At 41.5% G+C, this 15,364-nt stretch overlaps 1 non-coding gene and 2 pseudogenes across 1 annotated transcript; 1 reads left to right on the forward strand and 2 right to left on the reverse strand.

Annotated features, from left to right (window-relative positions):
* Nucleotides 1-2,760: 2,760 nt before the first annotated feature.
* Nucleotides 2,761-3,557, forward strand: LOC109267404 (apolipoprotein C-I-like; annotated as a pseudogene).
* Nucleotides 3,558-5,206: 1,649 nt separating this feature from the next.
* LOC128778397 (U6 spliceosomal RNA) lies at nt 5,207-5,313 on the reverse strand. The gene has a single exon (XR_008423987.1). It is a non-coding gene; the product is annotated as a U6 spliceosomal RNA (small nuclear RNA).
* A 6,508-nt stretch (nt 5,314-11,821) lies between these two features.
* LOC109267405 (transmembrane emp24 domain-containing protein 9-like) lies at nt 11,822-14,700 on the reverse strand (annotated as a pseudogene).
* Nucleotides 14,701-15,364: the final 664 nt, after the last annotated feature.

Genomic DNA, 15,364 nt, shown 5'->3' on the forward strand with positions numbered 1-15,364 from the left:
TGCTTTCTGTTCTTTTTTCTGCTTAGATTAGGGGAGGTAGCTGGAGGCCTGAGCGACTGGTGGCCAGTAGAGGGCAGGCATCCTCCCATTTGGACAAATTGTCCTTTCCCAGTGCCTGGCAAGCCAGGGAGGCACAGGTGAGATTAAGTAAGTGTGTGCTGGTGCTGAGCCCTTAGCCCTCTTGCTGTCTGTAGCTGGTGCCCTACTCAACAGCCTCCGCAGGGAAGGGTTTGACTACTGACATCCTGAGGAAGCCTCAGGTAGGACAGGGAAGGGATGAGGCTCCAGAGAAGGTGGGGTGACTTGACTATCCATTGATGAAAGGCTTTGGGGGCTGATGGAGGCCAAGCAGGAGCATGGGAAGAGCTACAGACAGAGAGGTGGGAGGCCCAGCTTGGTAGTTCCCTCTGTGCGGGTGCTTGTTGCTGCCTGCTGTCGACTTTTCTGTTCCCAAGTATCACAGATGGAAAAAGCTGTCTAGGAACTTGCCTGGAACTGGAAAAGAGTGGGTAGGTGGTGGGTCAAAGAGTTGTGTTTGACCAGGTCTAATTTTTCCACCCATTTATTCCTTTTAAATTATTATGAAAATCTACGAACATAAGCAAGTACAGAAATTCAACAGTGGACTTGCATATCCCCATTCTTTAGACTGAATAATTACCAAGATTGTATTGTATTTGCTTTGTCACTTTTTCTTTGTGTTTTAAGGCAATCTCAGATATTTTTGCCATTTCACCTTTAAATACTTTGATATATATACATCTTTTAAAAATATGATCTTTAAAAAAAATAACTGTAATGCCATTGTTATATTTAACAAAGTTAACAGTGCTTCCTTGGTATCAACTGATATCAATTCATAGATAAATTTTTTAGTGTATTTTTACTATTGTTTTGCATGTAAGCTTCAACATTTGGATGTGATCTCTTTGAGTTTGTTTCAATGCATCCCATACATTTTGGTTATTTTGTTTCCATTTTCATTTGTTTCAAGTTATTTTTTATTTACTTTTGATTTCTTCTTGATCCATTGGTTGTTCAGGAATGTTGTTTCCTTTCCACATATTTGTGAATTTTCTCAGTTTCTTCCTGTTACTGATTCCTAGCTTCATGCCCTTGTAGTTGGAAAAGATACTTAGTACAATTCAGTATTCTTAAATTTGCTAAGACTTGTTTGTGACTTACCATGCTCTATCATGAAGAATGTTCCATATGTGCTTGAGAAGGATGTGCATCTGCTTCTGTTGGATGGTATGTTCTATATGTATTTGTTAGGTACATTTGTACTAAAGTATAGTTCAAATCCAGCGTTTCCTTCTTGATTTTCTGTCTGAATAAGCTACCTTTTGTTGAAAGTGGGGTAGTGTCTATTTCTCCTTTCAGATCAGTTGGCATTTGCCTAATATATTTAAGTGCCCTGATGTTGAGTACATATATATTTGCAACTGTTACATGTTCCTGAGGAATTGATCTTTTTATCATTATATAATGACCTTCTTTGTCTCTTGTTACAGTTTTTGGGTTAAGTCTATTTTGTTTGCTATAAACATAGTTAATCTTGTTCTCTTTTGGTTTCCACTTACATGGAATGTCTTTTTCTATTCCTTCACCTTGAGCCTATGTGTGTCCTTAAAGCTGAGGTGAATCTCTTGTAGGCAGGATATAGTCAGATCTTGTTTTTTTTTTTTTTTAATCCATCCAGCCATTCTATGCCTTTTTAAGAATACACTCCTATGCTTACTGCACCATTCATAATAGCCAAGACATGGGAACAACCCAAGTGTCCATCAACAGATAAATGGACAAAGAAGTTGTGGTATATAGATACAATGGAATATTTTAAATTTTTATTTATTTATTTTATTGTAGAGAGAGAGAGAGGTAGAGAGAAAGAGGAAGAGAATGTGAGTGGGGGTAGAGGGCAGAGGGAAAGAAAGAGAGAGAGAGATCTTAGGCAGACTCCACGCTCAGCACAGAGACCCATGTGGGGCTTAATCCCACGACTTTGACATCATGACCTGAGCCAAAACTAAGGGTCGGATGCTCAGCCGACTGAGTCACCCAGGTGCCATGATACAATGGAATATTAATCAGCCGTGAGACAGAAGGAAATCCTGCATTCTGTGATAACATGGATGGAACTTGAAGGCATTATACTAAGTGAGATAAGTCAGACCATGAAAGACAAATACTGTATAATATCACCTACGTGTGGAATCCGAAAGAGCCAAACTTATAAAAACCAAGAATAAAATAGTGGTTACCATGGGCTGGGGTATGGGGAAGCAGGAGAGATTTTGTTTAAGGGTCCAAATCTTCAACCAGTAGTCAGATAAATCCTGGAAATCCAACGCATAGCATATAGCATATAGACAATAAAATTGCATTATATTCACCCAAAATGATAAGAGATTAGACTTTGGTTGTTCCCACCACAAAAACAAAATAACAATTATGTGACATGATAGAGGTGCCAACTATCACCACAATGATAATCATATTACAATACATATATGCATCAAATCAACATGTTTTGTACTTCAACCACATAATGTTTTATGTGAAACATAATTCAATAAAAAAAGAAAGCTGATTTCCATCCTTCTCAAGTTTCAGAAGTGTCTTTGTCCCAGAATCACCAGAACTAGGCAAGTGGTATATCCCAAACCTCAATCAACCCAAAGTATGTGGGTAAACTGCCATAAATCTCACCCCAGGGGATGCAGGAGAAGACATCTTTGGAATGGAAGGATGGGAGGAGTCTGGCCACAAGAAGAATAAGTGCAGTCTTGCTCCTGCTAATAGCATGACAGTAATTTAATGCCTTTATCTTCCCAGACAAAGGTGCAATATGTTCAACCTGAAGAGTCTTCTGGGAAGAAGGTAGCTGTAAAATGTACAGGCTCACACATGCTGTCCTACGACTGATCCAGAGTGCCCCTCTGGCACTGCCATGAGGCTCATCTTATTGCCTCCAGTCCTGCTGGTGGTTCTGTCAATGGTTTTGGAAGGACCAGCCCTAGCCTGGGCAGCCCCAGATCTCTCCAACACCTTGGGGACACATCCTGGATAAGCTGAAGGAATTTGGAAACACCTTGGAGGAGAAGGGCCTGGAAGCCACTGAAAGCATCAAACAGAGTGACATTGGTAATGTTGATCAGCTCTTTCATCTGCAGGATGACTGGGGTCAGGGTCCCGTCTCTTTCATGAGGGTGATTTAGCTCTCCAGCCAACCTCAAACACACCAGCTCTCAGATATACAAGCATGCAGAGCTCATTGTTAATGAACTGGGGTAGACAACATCTCAAGTTCCATGGCTGCCCAGTAGATCAGGGTCATTTTAGTAGTGGCTATTGATGATGTTTTCTGAAGGAAAATCTTTGTTTTGGATTATAACTCTGGTACATTGATTCCCAGCCACTTCCTTCTCTTCCCACAGAGGGTCCTGAGGAAACCCAGCTGCTGTCAGTGTGGACATGTTTCCAAGTTGTACCACAGCCAGGGTGATGCCTCCCTGATGGGATTTCCTGAGGAAATCGAGCTCCTGTCAGTGTAAATGTGGTGGCAAGTCCACTCTATGCCCTTTGATTAGAATTTATGATATAGTTAATAGAATCCATGTTCCTTTAATGCCCTCCAAGAGTCCTACTTGCTCCTCCCAGCCCCAGTCATGCAGCACACAACTCAGTACCCTGAATGGGGCAACAGAGAAATAGGCCTGTTTTCCAGATTTCTGCATAGCCTGGGAAGCCAGGTGCTCACTTGCATGCCCTCACTTTCCCCCTGCTAGAGAAGTCATGGGCTGAGAAGGTGATTTCTTGGCCCTGAGCCGTGCTGCTTGGGGGACAGGTGATGTGGGCAAAGTCAAATTATACCTCTTACCTTCTTTGATGTGCACACACACACACACTTTTTGCTGCAACTATGTGCTGGAAGTTCTCTGGAAACCTGGACTTCTATAAAGCCTCTCTTCTCTAAGAGTGATTGTCTAAGACAGTGCTCTCCAAGGTCTCTTGAACCATGGCTGTCTGGGGCTAGAGCTGATTCATGGGCCATTTCAGGGTTACAGGTGGGACTGAGGTCTGTTACTTGACACGTGGGTGTTTGAGACTCCTCTTGGGTCTCCTGGCATGTGGTGCTGGACCCCACAGCTCCCATAAAGGCATTTTCATCTGTGGATGGATGTCAAGTTGTTGGTTAGTCACAGATATCAGTGAGGGATATTGTACTGGACTATGTTGGACTATGTTGCTGATGTCACTGTAAGCCCTCTTCTGTGCCCCATGTTGCTTCCCAGGGATTAAGGTGAGGGTAGAATTGTACATCAACCTCAGAAGAGGGGGGGAAATAATCTGCTTTTTCCTATTAAACTTTAGAGGCCACCTTAGCACCAAGTGCCTTGTCCTTTCCCCAGGATTTCCTGCAGGCAGAAGGGATGGGGCAAGGAGGAATGCCTAGTTCAAGGCTGGCCCTCAGACTGGTAATCACGTACCCAGTTTAGACTGGTGGAGTCATTTCTTCAGAGCAGACTCTGTGTCTGAAACTGGAGTCACTGAGTGTGACAAATCTAGTAATAGGAAAGAAGGAGAATCTTGTCTGTAGGGCAGCTCACCTGTTTGCACTAAAGCCTTCTCTGCCCTGTTCTGGGTGGGGCCAAGGCTCCTCAGGGCCTGGCATGGGGATGGGCTGGGGAAGGTCCAGTCTCTAGATAATTCTGCCTTTTACTGCCCTGGGCTGATCATAGCCTCCCATCTCACCCCAGGTCAGAGTGGAATTTGGGAGTTCCTGCTGGATGGGTAGTGGAAGTTGGTGAGGCTGCCTATGTGGCTGATGACAAGAGAAAGTAGCATAGGCCCTACATTCAGCTAACAGTCCAGCTATGGAAGGGACTCTGGCTGGAGCAGCAAGATGGTGGGAGAAACCTGTGTCCATCCCTCTCTGCCTTGCTCCTCCCTGTGGTCATTCATTCATTCATTCATTCATGAAATATAAGAGTGTCTACTGGTGACCTAGGCCTGTGCTGGGATCTGGGAACATGGAAGTGAGTAAGGGCATATGAGTGTGAAATCAGAATTATTTATTTATTTATTTGTTTTTCTAATGAAATGTCACAATTTCATTATTCAGTGTTGCACGTTGTGCTTTGACTCACATTGTTTCCTCTAAGTTAATCCACAAAGGGTGGCAGTTTGCTGGAGAGCTGCATAAAATTTGGAAGGCTTCATGAATTTACATGTCATTCTTGCACAGGGGCCATGCTAATCTTCTCTGTATTGTTCCAATTTTAGTATACATGCTGCCGAAGTGAGCACAGAAATCAGAATTTAGATGCATTAAGATAAGCGTAGGATGGGAAGGGGTGATCAGGGAGGGATTTTTTTCATGTTTAATTTTGAGAGAGAGAATGCATGTGCACATGTGTGTGAGTGGGGGGAAGGGAAATGGGGAGGACAGAGAGAGGGAATCCCAAGCAGGCTTCGTGCTGTCAGTGCAGAGCCCAATGCAGGGCTGAATTTCACTAACTGAACCGTAAGATCATGACCTAAGCCAAGATCAAGAGTCAGACACTTAACTGACTGAGCCACCTAGATGCCCCTAGGGAAGGATTAATATGAGAGTGAACAGTAGAGTCCTCCAGGATTAAAGCAGAGCCTGATGAGGACAGAAAATCAGGGAACCCAGAGTCCAGGCCCTGTGTATGCCCTTTGTTGGGGGGAAGCAAGAGCCACAGTAGGAGTGTGGGAAGATGGTGGAGCCATGTGCTATGGGTCTTAAAGGGAAGAGGCTTTTACCTCTGGGGATCAGGGAGAATGCACATCCCTCTCTAGGCCTAGGAATCCATGGATGTTGGGGGATGGGAAAGCCTAGGTTGAGAAGACACAGGGAAGAAGGGGCATTAGAGGAGTTCCATGTTGTGGTTCAGGCAGGGGTGGAGGGAAATGCATTGAAGAGGCTGAGAATGCAGAGATTTGTTTCCCATGAACCAGGGAATCCAGAGGCACAGTTGAGAGCTTGACGTGGAGAGCAGCTGAAGGAGATTGGATCAGGGTGGGGAAGGGACAGGTGCTGGATTGTATTGGGGTAGGGAAGAAGGTACCATGGAGATCCTGAGGCTGTGGTGAGAATGGAAAAGTCATGTAGTCCCAATAGTTTATTTTAGCTTTAATTTTCCTTGCTTTGGGAGACATATCTAGAAGTGTTGCTACATCCCATGTCAGAGACATTACTGCCTGTGCTCTCTTCTAGGATTTTAATGGTGTCAGGTCTCATGTTCAGGTCTTTAATCCATTTTGAATTTATCTTTGTGTATGGTGTAAGAAAGTGTTCTAGTTTCATTCTTTTGCATGTAGCTGACCAGTTTTCCCAACATCATTTATTGAAGAGACTGTCTTTTTCCCATTGGATATTCTTTCTTGCCTCATCAAAGATTAATTGGCCGTATAATTGTGGGTTCATTTCTGGGTTTTCTATTCTGTTCTTTTGTTCTATTGATCTGTATGTCTATTTTTGTGTCAGTACCATACTGTTTTCATTACTACAGCTTTGTAATATAACTTGAAGTCTGGAATTGTGATATCTCCAGCTTTTCTTTTCTTTTCTTTTCTTTCTTTCTTTCTTTCTTTCTTTCTTTCTTTCTTTCTTTCTTTCAAAGTTTATTTGTTTTTATTTTGAGAGAGAGAGAGAGAAAACTAGCAAGGGAGGGGCAGAGAGAAGGAGAGACAGAATCCCAAGCAGGTCCTGCACTGTCAGTGCAGAGCCCAATGTGTGGCTTGAACCCGTGAACCACGAGATCATGACCTGAGCCAAGATCAAGAGTTGGACGCCTAGTTGACTGAGCCACCCAGATGCCCCTCCAGCTTTGCTTTTCTTTTTCAAAATTGCTTTGGCTATTTGGAGTCTTTTGTGATTCCATAAAAATTTTAGGATGTTTTGGTTCTAGTTTTGTGAAAAATGCTGTTGGTATTTTGATAGAGATTGCATTAAGTGTGTAGTATAGACATTTTAACAATGTTCTTTCAGTTCATGAACACGCAGTGTCTTTTCATTTCTTTGTGTTGTCTTTAGCTTCTTTCATCATTGTTTTATAGTTTTTGGAGTAAAGGTCTTTTACCTCTTTAGTTGGATTTATTCTTAGGTATCTTATTTTTGATGCAATTGTAAATGGAATTGTTTTCTTAATCTCTCTCTGCTGCTTCATTATTAGTGTATAGAAATGCAACAGGTTTCTGCACATTGATTTTGTATCCTGTGATTTTACTGAGAATTCATTTATCAGTTCTAGTTTTTTGGTGGAGTCCTTGGGTTTTCTATATATAATATCATGTCATCTACAAACAGTGAAAGTTTTATTTCTTCCTTACCAATTTGGATACCTTTTATTTCTTTTTGTTGTCTAATTGCTGTCCCTAGAACTTACTGTACTATGTTGAATAATAGTAGTGAGACCTTGTCTTGTTCCTGACCTTAGGAGGAAAGCTCTCAGTTTTTTCTCACTGAGTATGATGTTAGCTGTGGGTTTTTCATATATGGCTTTTTTTATGTTGAGGCATGTTTCCTCTAAAGCTACACTGTGGAGGGTTTTTTTTTTTTTTATCATGAATGGTTGTACTTTGTTAAATCCTTTTTCTGCATTTATTGAAATGATCGTATGGTTTTTATCTTTTCTTTTACTGATATGATATGTCATGTTGATTGATTTGCAAATATTGAACCACCCTTGCTTTCTGGGAATAAATCCCACTTGATGTGGTGAATGATTTTTTTAGAGTATTGTTGGATTCTGTTTGCTAGTATTTTGTTGAGGATTTTTGCATCTATGTTCATCAGAGATATTGGCCTGTAGTTCTCTTTCTCTCTCTCTCTCGTGTGTGTGTGTGTGTGTGTGTGTGTGTGTGTGTGTGTGTGTGGTGTCTTTATCTGGTTTTGGTATCAGGGTGATGTTGGCCTCATAGAGTTAATTTGGAAGTTTTCCTTATTCTATTTTTGGAATAGTTTGAATAGGGTAGGTATTAATTCTTCTTTAAATGTTTGATAGGGGTGCCTGGGTGGTTCAGTTGGTTAAGCGTCTGACTCTTTGTTTAGGCTCAGGTCATGATCTCATGGTTTGTGAGTTTGAGCCCTCCATAGAGTCTGTGCTGACAGCTCTGGAGCCTGCTTGGGATTCTTTCTCTGTCTTTGTCCCTCCCCTGCTTTCTCCTCTTTCTCTCTCTCCCTCTCTTTCTCAAAATAAATAAATAAAAACTTAAAAAATAACTGTTTGGTAGAATTCACCTGGGAAGCTATCTGGTCCTGGACTGTTGTTTGTGAGTTTTTTGATTACTGATTCAATCTCCTTGCTGATAATCCTTCTGTTCAAATTTTCTATTTCTTCCTGCTTCAGTTTTGGTAGGTTATATGTTTCTAGGAATTTATCCATTTCTTCAAGGTTGTCTAATTTGTTGCCATATAGTTTTTCATAATATTCTCTTACGATTGCTTGTATTTCTGTGGTGTTTGTTGTTATTTTTCCTCTTTCATTTGTGATTTTGTTTATTTGAGTCATTTCTCTCTCTTTCTCTCTCTCTCTCTTTAATGAGTATGGCTATAGGTTTATCAATTTGGTTGATCTTTTCAAAGAAAAAACTCCTGGTTTCATTTATCTATTGGTTTTTAGTTTCTATATCATTTATTTCTGCTCTAATCTTTATTATTTCATTCCTTCTGCTGGTTTGGGGTTTTGTTTGTTATTCTTTTTCTAGATCCTTTAGGTGTAAAGTTAGGTTGTTTATTTGAGATATTTCTTCTTCTTGTGGTAAGCCTGTATTGCTATAAACTTCACTCTTAGAACTGCTTTTGCTGCATCCCAAAGGTTTTGTACCCTTGTGTTTTGTTTTTGTTTGTTTTCATGTACTTTTTGTTCTTTGATTTCTTGGTTGACCCATTCATTGTTTAGAAGCATGTTATTTAACCTCCATGTATTTGTGGTCTTCCCAGATTTTTTTCTTGTGGTTGATTTCTAGTTTCATAGCTTGGTGGATGCATGGTATGACTTCAGTCTTTTTGAATTTGTTGAGGCTTGGTTTGTGGCCTAATATGTGATATATTTTGGAGAATGTTCCATGTGCACTTGAAAAGAATGTGTATTCTGCTGTTTTAGGATAGAATGTTCTGAATATATCTGTTAAATCCATCTAGTCCAGTGTGTCATTCAAAGCTACTCTTTCCTTGTTGATTTTCTGTTTGGATGGGATGTTAAAGTCCTATACTATTATGGATAAGTTCCTCTATGTTTGTTATTAACTGTTTTATGTATTTGAGTGCTTTCATGTTGGGTGTATATATATTTACAATTGTTATATCTTCTTGTTGGATTATTACCTTTATTATTATACAGTGTCTTTCTTTATCTCTTCTTACAGACTTTGTTTTATTTTTTTTTCAGACTTTGTTTTAAAGTCTTTCTTGTCTGATAAAAATATTGCTACTCTAGCTTTCTTTTGACATCCATTTGCATTATAAATGTTTCTCTATCCCCTCACTTTCGATCTGCAAGTGTCTTTAGATCTGAAATGATTCTCTTGTAGTAAGCATATAGAGGGGTTTTGCTTTTTTATCTACTTTGTCACCCTATGTCTTTTGATTGGAGCATTTAGTCTATTTACATTCAAAGTAATTGTTGATATATATATATTTATTGCCATCTTGTAACTTGTTTTGTGTCTTGTTTTGTGGTTGTTTTGTAGTTTTTCTGTGATCCTTCTCTTTTTCTCTTTTCTGGTTTGCTGGTTTTCTTTGGTGATATACTTGGATTCCTTACTCCTTATTTTTTTGTGTATCTATTACTGTTTTTTTTTTTTTTTAATTTGTGGTTACCATTCAGTTTATATATACAATCTTCTGCATATAGCAGTTTATATTAAGCTGATCACTTACTTTTGAACCCATTCTTTACTTCTCTCCACTCCCTCCATGTTTGAGATATTTGCTATCATTTTTTACATTCTTTTATTCTGTGCTCATCTTGGTGGATTTTTACAGATACACTTACTTCCACTGTTTTTGTGCTTCCTATTTTTCTTACTCTTATGGTTTTTGTTTTCCACTCACAGAGTCCCCCTTAACATTTCTCGTAGGGCTGGTTCAGTATTCATGAATTCTTTTAACTTTCGTTTGTCTGGGAAACCCTTTACCTCTCCTATTCTGAAGATAGCCTTGCTGGATAGAGTATTCTTGGCTACAGACTTTTCCCTTTCAGCACTTTGAATACATCATGCCATTTCCTTCTGGCCTGCAAAGTTTCTGCTGAAAAATCATCTTGCTTTAGGGCTTCTTTATGTGCTCTTTCTTCTGGCCAGAATAGTCTTCCTTCAGCTAACTCCTATTATTAGTCATAGTTCTAAAAAAGCAGCTTTCTCTGACCATCTAGATTAGGCTAGGACTCCTGTCATGTCACCCCTGGCTTCTGCCCTTCTCAGAAATATGATCACCCTTATGTCTTGTTCAACCTCCTGCCTCATTTGGTGTCAGACCTCACGCTCTGTGGGCAAGAATGTGCCTATCTGGGTCACTGTGTTTCCCCTGTAGTGAAGAGTAGAGCACCCCAATTTCAGCTTTAGGTGAAGGAAATGGACCCTAAGGTCATATTCTCTGATCAGAGTTTACTTTCCCATGGTTTCCACCACTCTATTCCACCCAGCTTCAATTAAATCCCATTGATACTTTCAGAGACAAATTGTAGCCAGACCCACAAATAAGCAGCATCCCCGAGGTTTGCAGTCATCCCTCAATAGTATCCCAGGGGAAGGTGAGTCTATTTCAGGAGCCAAGAGGTGAGGGATGTCATGGCTCACCCTCTTCATGTGGAGTCTCCCTTTAATGACATCCTTGGCTTTGACAATTTGGACTTGATTTTGTTGAAGATGCCAACCAGTGAATTTCCTTATAATATAAAATGTCAAATTCAAATAAAAGATGATTATATTCCAAAAGGGCAACCAGCACAAGGCTTGGTAACATGTGGGTGAGATCAGGCAGAAGCAATGGGGGCATGGGTGCCTGGTTATCAACTGTGTGCACATGTAAAGATTGAGTTACAGGGCATGCTGAATATGATGGAAACAGTGACTTAGAACCATATAAAAGCAAACATCTCCTGAAAAAATTTAACCAATGACATCATAGAGACCTAGATTGACTGAAAAATAGTAGGAAAACCAACATGCTCATGTGATCTCCTGGAAAAACCCAGAAGTCAGGGTGATTGGAATGGAATAGCACATGAACCTGACTGGAACTCAGAGAGAGGCATAAGATCATCACAAGCACTCAGGTTATCCAAAATATGAGCCCAAATTGGCCTTTTCTGGAAAGAGCTCTCCACATGTTGTGAAGGCTTCTGGGGTGCATCTCTTCACCCCAACCAATTTGAGATCAGTCCCCCACCAATGCATGCAGGGTTTCATGTTAATATCTGGTTAGACACAGAAAACACCAGAATGAATTGCAGAGTAGGAGGCAATAAACGTTTAGGTTAGAAAGTCTGCAGTTTATTTTCACTCTTATTTCTCCTTCTTGGGATAGTTCATCCATCCTGTTTAACCCCTTCCTGCTTAGCATGATGAATCACAAAGGAGTCTACATCTTCTCTTATCCAAGCATCTCCAACTGGAAACCCATTCTCTCCCCAGTGCTGGCCAAGAAATGAGTTCTGTTCCCCTCCAAATAGCAAGGAAACCTTGTGGGGTTGGGAGCGGTGGGGAAAGCCAAGAGATAGACCAGGCCAGGTCATTTCCCACCAACCAGCAGAGGGTAGTGAGTGGATGCTAGGTCTCTTGGACCCATCTACACAAGCTTCTTGGCTTTAAGGAAGCTCTTGAGGTACTGTATCTGCCAGATGCCAATGGCCACAAGGATTAAGGTCCATAGAATGGACCACAATGGCACCCACTGATTGGTGCTCTTGCTGGCCTGTCAGAAGCTCCTCTTGCCTGTGGTAAGGGAGAAGGGAGAAGGTGCCTGGCTAGACTGAATTTCTCCCCTCTCTCAAGAGGTGGAAGACTTACTCCCTGGGAGGTTACACATCCCTCCTCCCAACTGGGCCAGCTGAGCCCCTCACCCTCCAGTAGTCCTGCTCCTTCTGGATCTGCTTCGTCTACTCCACCTGCTCCACCAGCTGCTGCATGCACAGATGCTGCCAGGTTAGCTTGTTGTTGGCCCCAAATTCTGCATAGTCATTGGTATGTCCACCCAACTGCATGTCCAAGTGAGTGACCTGGGGAACAGGGAAGCCGAAGGTGGGGGTCAGGGACCTTGGCTCTACATAGAGCCTGAATAGAGCTTGCCAGAAACCCAGCTCCCATGCCCCAATGTTGGCCTAAACAGGCAGTTCAGTTCCTTACACTCACTGACTTAGGGACTGGCCCTGCTCCGGGTGCTGAACACCAGATCAGGACTTGCCTGCATAGAGTTCCATGTTCAAATGACAGAAGGGATGGGACAACATATTCAGAGAAGTAGAGGTATGACTCAAGTGTTTGAGACAGACTGTTACTAGAAGTACTGTGTTGGTGAGAGGTGACCACGGAGAGCCCGGGAGCACTGAGATACAGAACAGCTCTGAGTTTCACATTATGAAGCTTGGTCTTTACCCTAGGGATGGCAGGGAAACAAGGGATGATTTTAGGTCGCAGTGATTCCCTCACAGGGTACCCTCTCATCTTCATCCCCTCTCTGTATGCTTACTTTCTGTATCCCCTTACTTCCTGTATCCCCTTATTTCCCCAGCCCCCATCCAGGCACCACCTGCTGCACCCTTCTTACCCCAGGGATGGAGATGTTGAGCCCATGAAACGGTCAGCCTCTTGCCTGCTGCACTCACCAGCTTGCCAACATAGAGGAGGGTGAAGTGGATGGACTGAAGATGAAGGCAGATTTGGTGCTCTTGGGGAGGCTGGGAGGTAGGTGATGGTGAAGCTTCCCTGAGGGCCATACTGATGGACCAGAAATTTCTAGAGGACTCAGCTTCCAGTGAGCATATGTACCTGCTTCCAGGAGAGGAAATCTGGGGGTCTAGGTCCTAGACCCCCATCGGCCAGACCAGAGGGGAAGGTATGAGGGAAATGGCATTAGTTTGGGCTGGAAAGTCTCAGATCCCAGCATCGCCAATACACAGTATTCTGCAGTTTGCAAAGAGCATGGTCCTCCTTGAGCTTTCCTGCCTGTGAGGAGACAGGCCCTCCTCTGAGAAATGGAGGACTAGCCATTGATGCTGAAGGCCGGTGTGGCTTCAAGGAGTCAAAGCCCACCTTACCCTGTTCTCAGTGTCCTTCACAAACATGAACAAATTGATCTACTGTGAAGAGGGCTGCTACTTTTCTATAGAGGGATCTTATAGTTACTTAATGGAAAAACAGTATGGAGGCTCCTCAAGAAATTAAAAATAGAACTACCATATGATCCAGCTTTCCCTCTTCTGGGTATATATTAAAAGGAAATGGAACCATTATCTGTACTTCCATGTTGACTGCAGCATTATTCACAATAGACAAGGTATGGAAGAAGCTAAGTGCCTGTCAATGGATGAATAGATCAAGAAAATGTGATACATATATTATCTCTCTATATAATAGAATATTATTCATCCTTAAAAAAGAAGTAAATCCTGTAATTTGCTACAACGTGGATGAAACTGGAGGGCATTATACTAAGTGAAATAAGCCAGACAGAAAAAGACAAATACTGCGTAGTAAAAAAAAGGTCAAACTTATTGAAACAGAGTAGAAGAATTGTTGCTAGAGGCTGTGGGGTGGAAGAAATAGGAATACTTGGGAGAGGAAGAAGTCAGGTACTAATATGCCTATGAGTTGCTAAAAAAGGAGCCCTGAGTCCTGCTGTCCTAGAAGAGAAAAAAACACAAACTCTGCATGGTTTGGGAGATCCTAGAACAGAATGACATGTGCTGCTTCCCCAGGTGGAGCTCCAGAGAGGCAGCCCAGGAAAAATGGTGGTGTTATGTGCCTAGGCAGGTGGGGCTCAGTGTGGTGTAGAGCAGCAGGAGAGATCCAGAATCAGCACTTATATACCAGACCTGAAGCTGTCTTGAAGCTGGGAACAAGCAATGAAAGACTCAGATATGACCTATGTTATTTGACAGCCAAGGATCAGAAACTCTTTCCCACACTTCCTGATGACTTGACACCCTTTAAATCCCCGAGAACTTAGAAGCAAGCCTAGGGATGGACGAGGGGGCCCCTAAATTAACTGAGATTAGGTTAGAGAGAAATTAAGTCCATGCATCTGTGGAATGAAATCTGTTCTTACCACCTGAGGTTTAAGTAATTGTAAAATTTCTTCCAGCTCTATCATTTGTTATATACAGAATTATATATACATCCAAAAATACATATTTTGCTAATACTCTATGTATCTAGTGATCAGCTTAAAATGTGTATTAATATGTTAGCCACAAGGTGGTACCAGAAAGCTATCTTTGGCTTTCGGTCCTCGGCTTTGAAAGTCGCTGATTTTACTATACAACTGTAAACTACTGTAATAATGGCACGAATCATAATAAAAGTTGAGATGGAAGCAGTTGGGTTCATGTGATGCAGTGTTTGTATTTAAAAATCATAAAAACAGACTCTCTAGAAGATGCTGCCAACTAGTTTGTACTCTTCCTCTTCCTTACCCACTGTCATGTCATCATAGAATAACCCGATCATTACCCAAAGCACCAAACACTAATATATTCAGTAGTCGTACAGAAAAATGTAAATAGACACACTCTCTTAAGACTTAGAGTTTAACATTTAAATGGATATTTTTATAAGATGTGCCTCAAAACCATCTGGAACACCCTTTAGCCGACTTCCAAACAATAAAAAGCTCAGCCCCCAAATGTGAACACAATAGGTTGGCAAATGCATCCTGTAACTTCTGGAGCCCTTGCTCTCATACTATGAATGACTAAGAGGAGGGAAAGCTCCTTTTCCTGGTTTATCTCTCTTTCTCTTTTTTTGGTCTTTGTTTGCTATTTTTTTCTTAAATTCCTCACATTAGTGAAATCACATGGTATTTGTCTTTCTCTGCTTGGCTTATTTCCCTTAGCATTGTACTCTCTACATCCATCCATGGTGTTGCAAATGCAAGATTTCATTCTTTTTTATGGCTGACTAATATCCCATTGTATATATACATATACTACATCTTCTTTATCGGGCTCCTAACTATAGAAAACAAACAGGTGGTTACCAGAGGGGAGGTGGGAGGGAGAATGGGTGAAATAGGTGAAGAGGATTAAGAGTACACTTATCTTGATGAGCACTGAGTAACATATGGAACTGCTGAACCACTGCATTTTACACCTGAAACTAATATAAACTATAT

Source organism: Panthera pardus, unplaced genomic scaffold, assembly GCF_024362965.1.
Source record: "Panthera pardus isolate Hobbes unplaced genomic scaffold, ASM2436296v1 HiC_scaffold_2, whole genome shotgun sequence".
Taxonomy (NCBI): domain Eukaryota; kingdom Metazoa; phylum Chordata; class Mammalia; order Carnivora; family Felidae; genus Panthera; species Panthera pardus.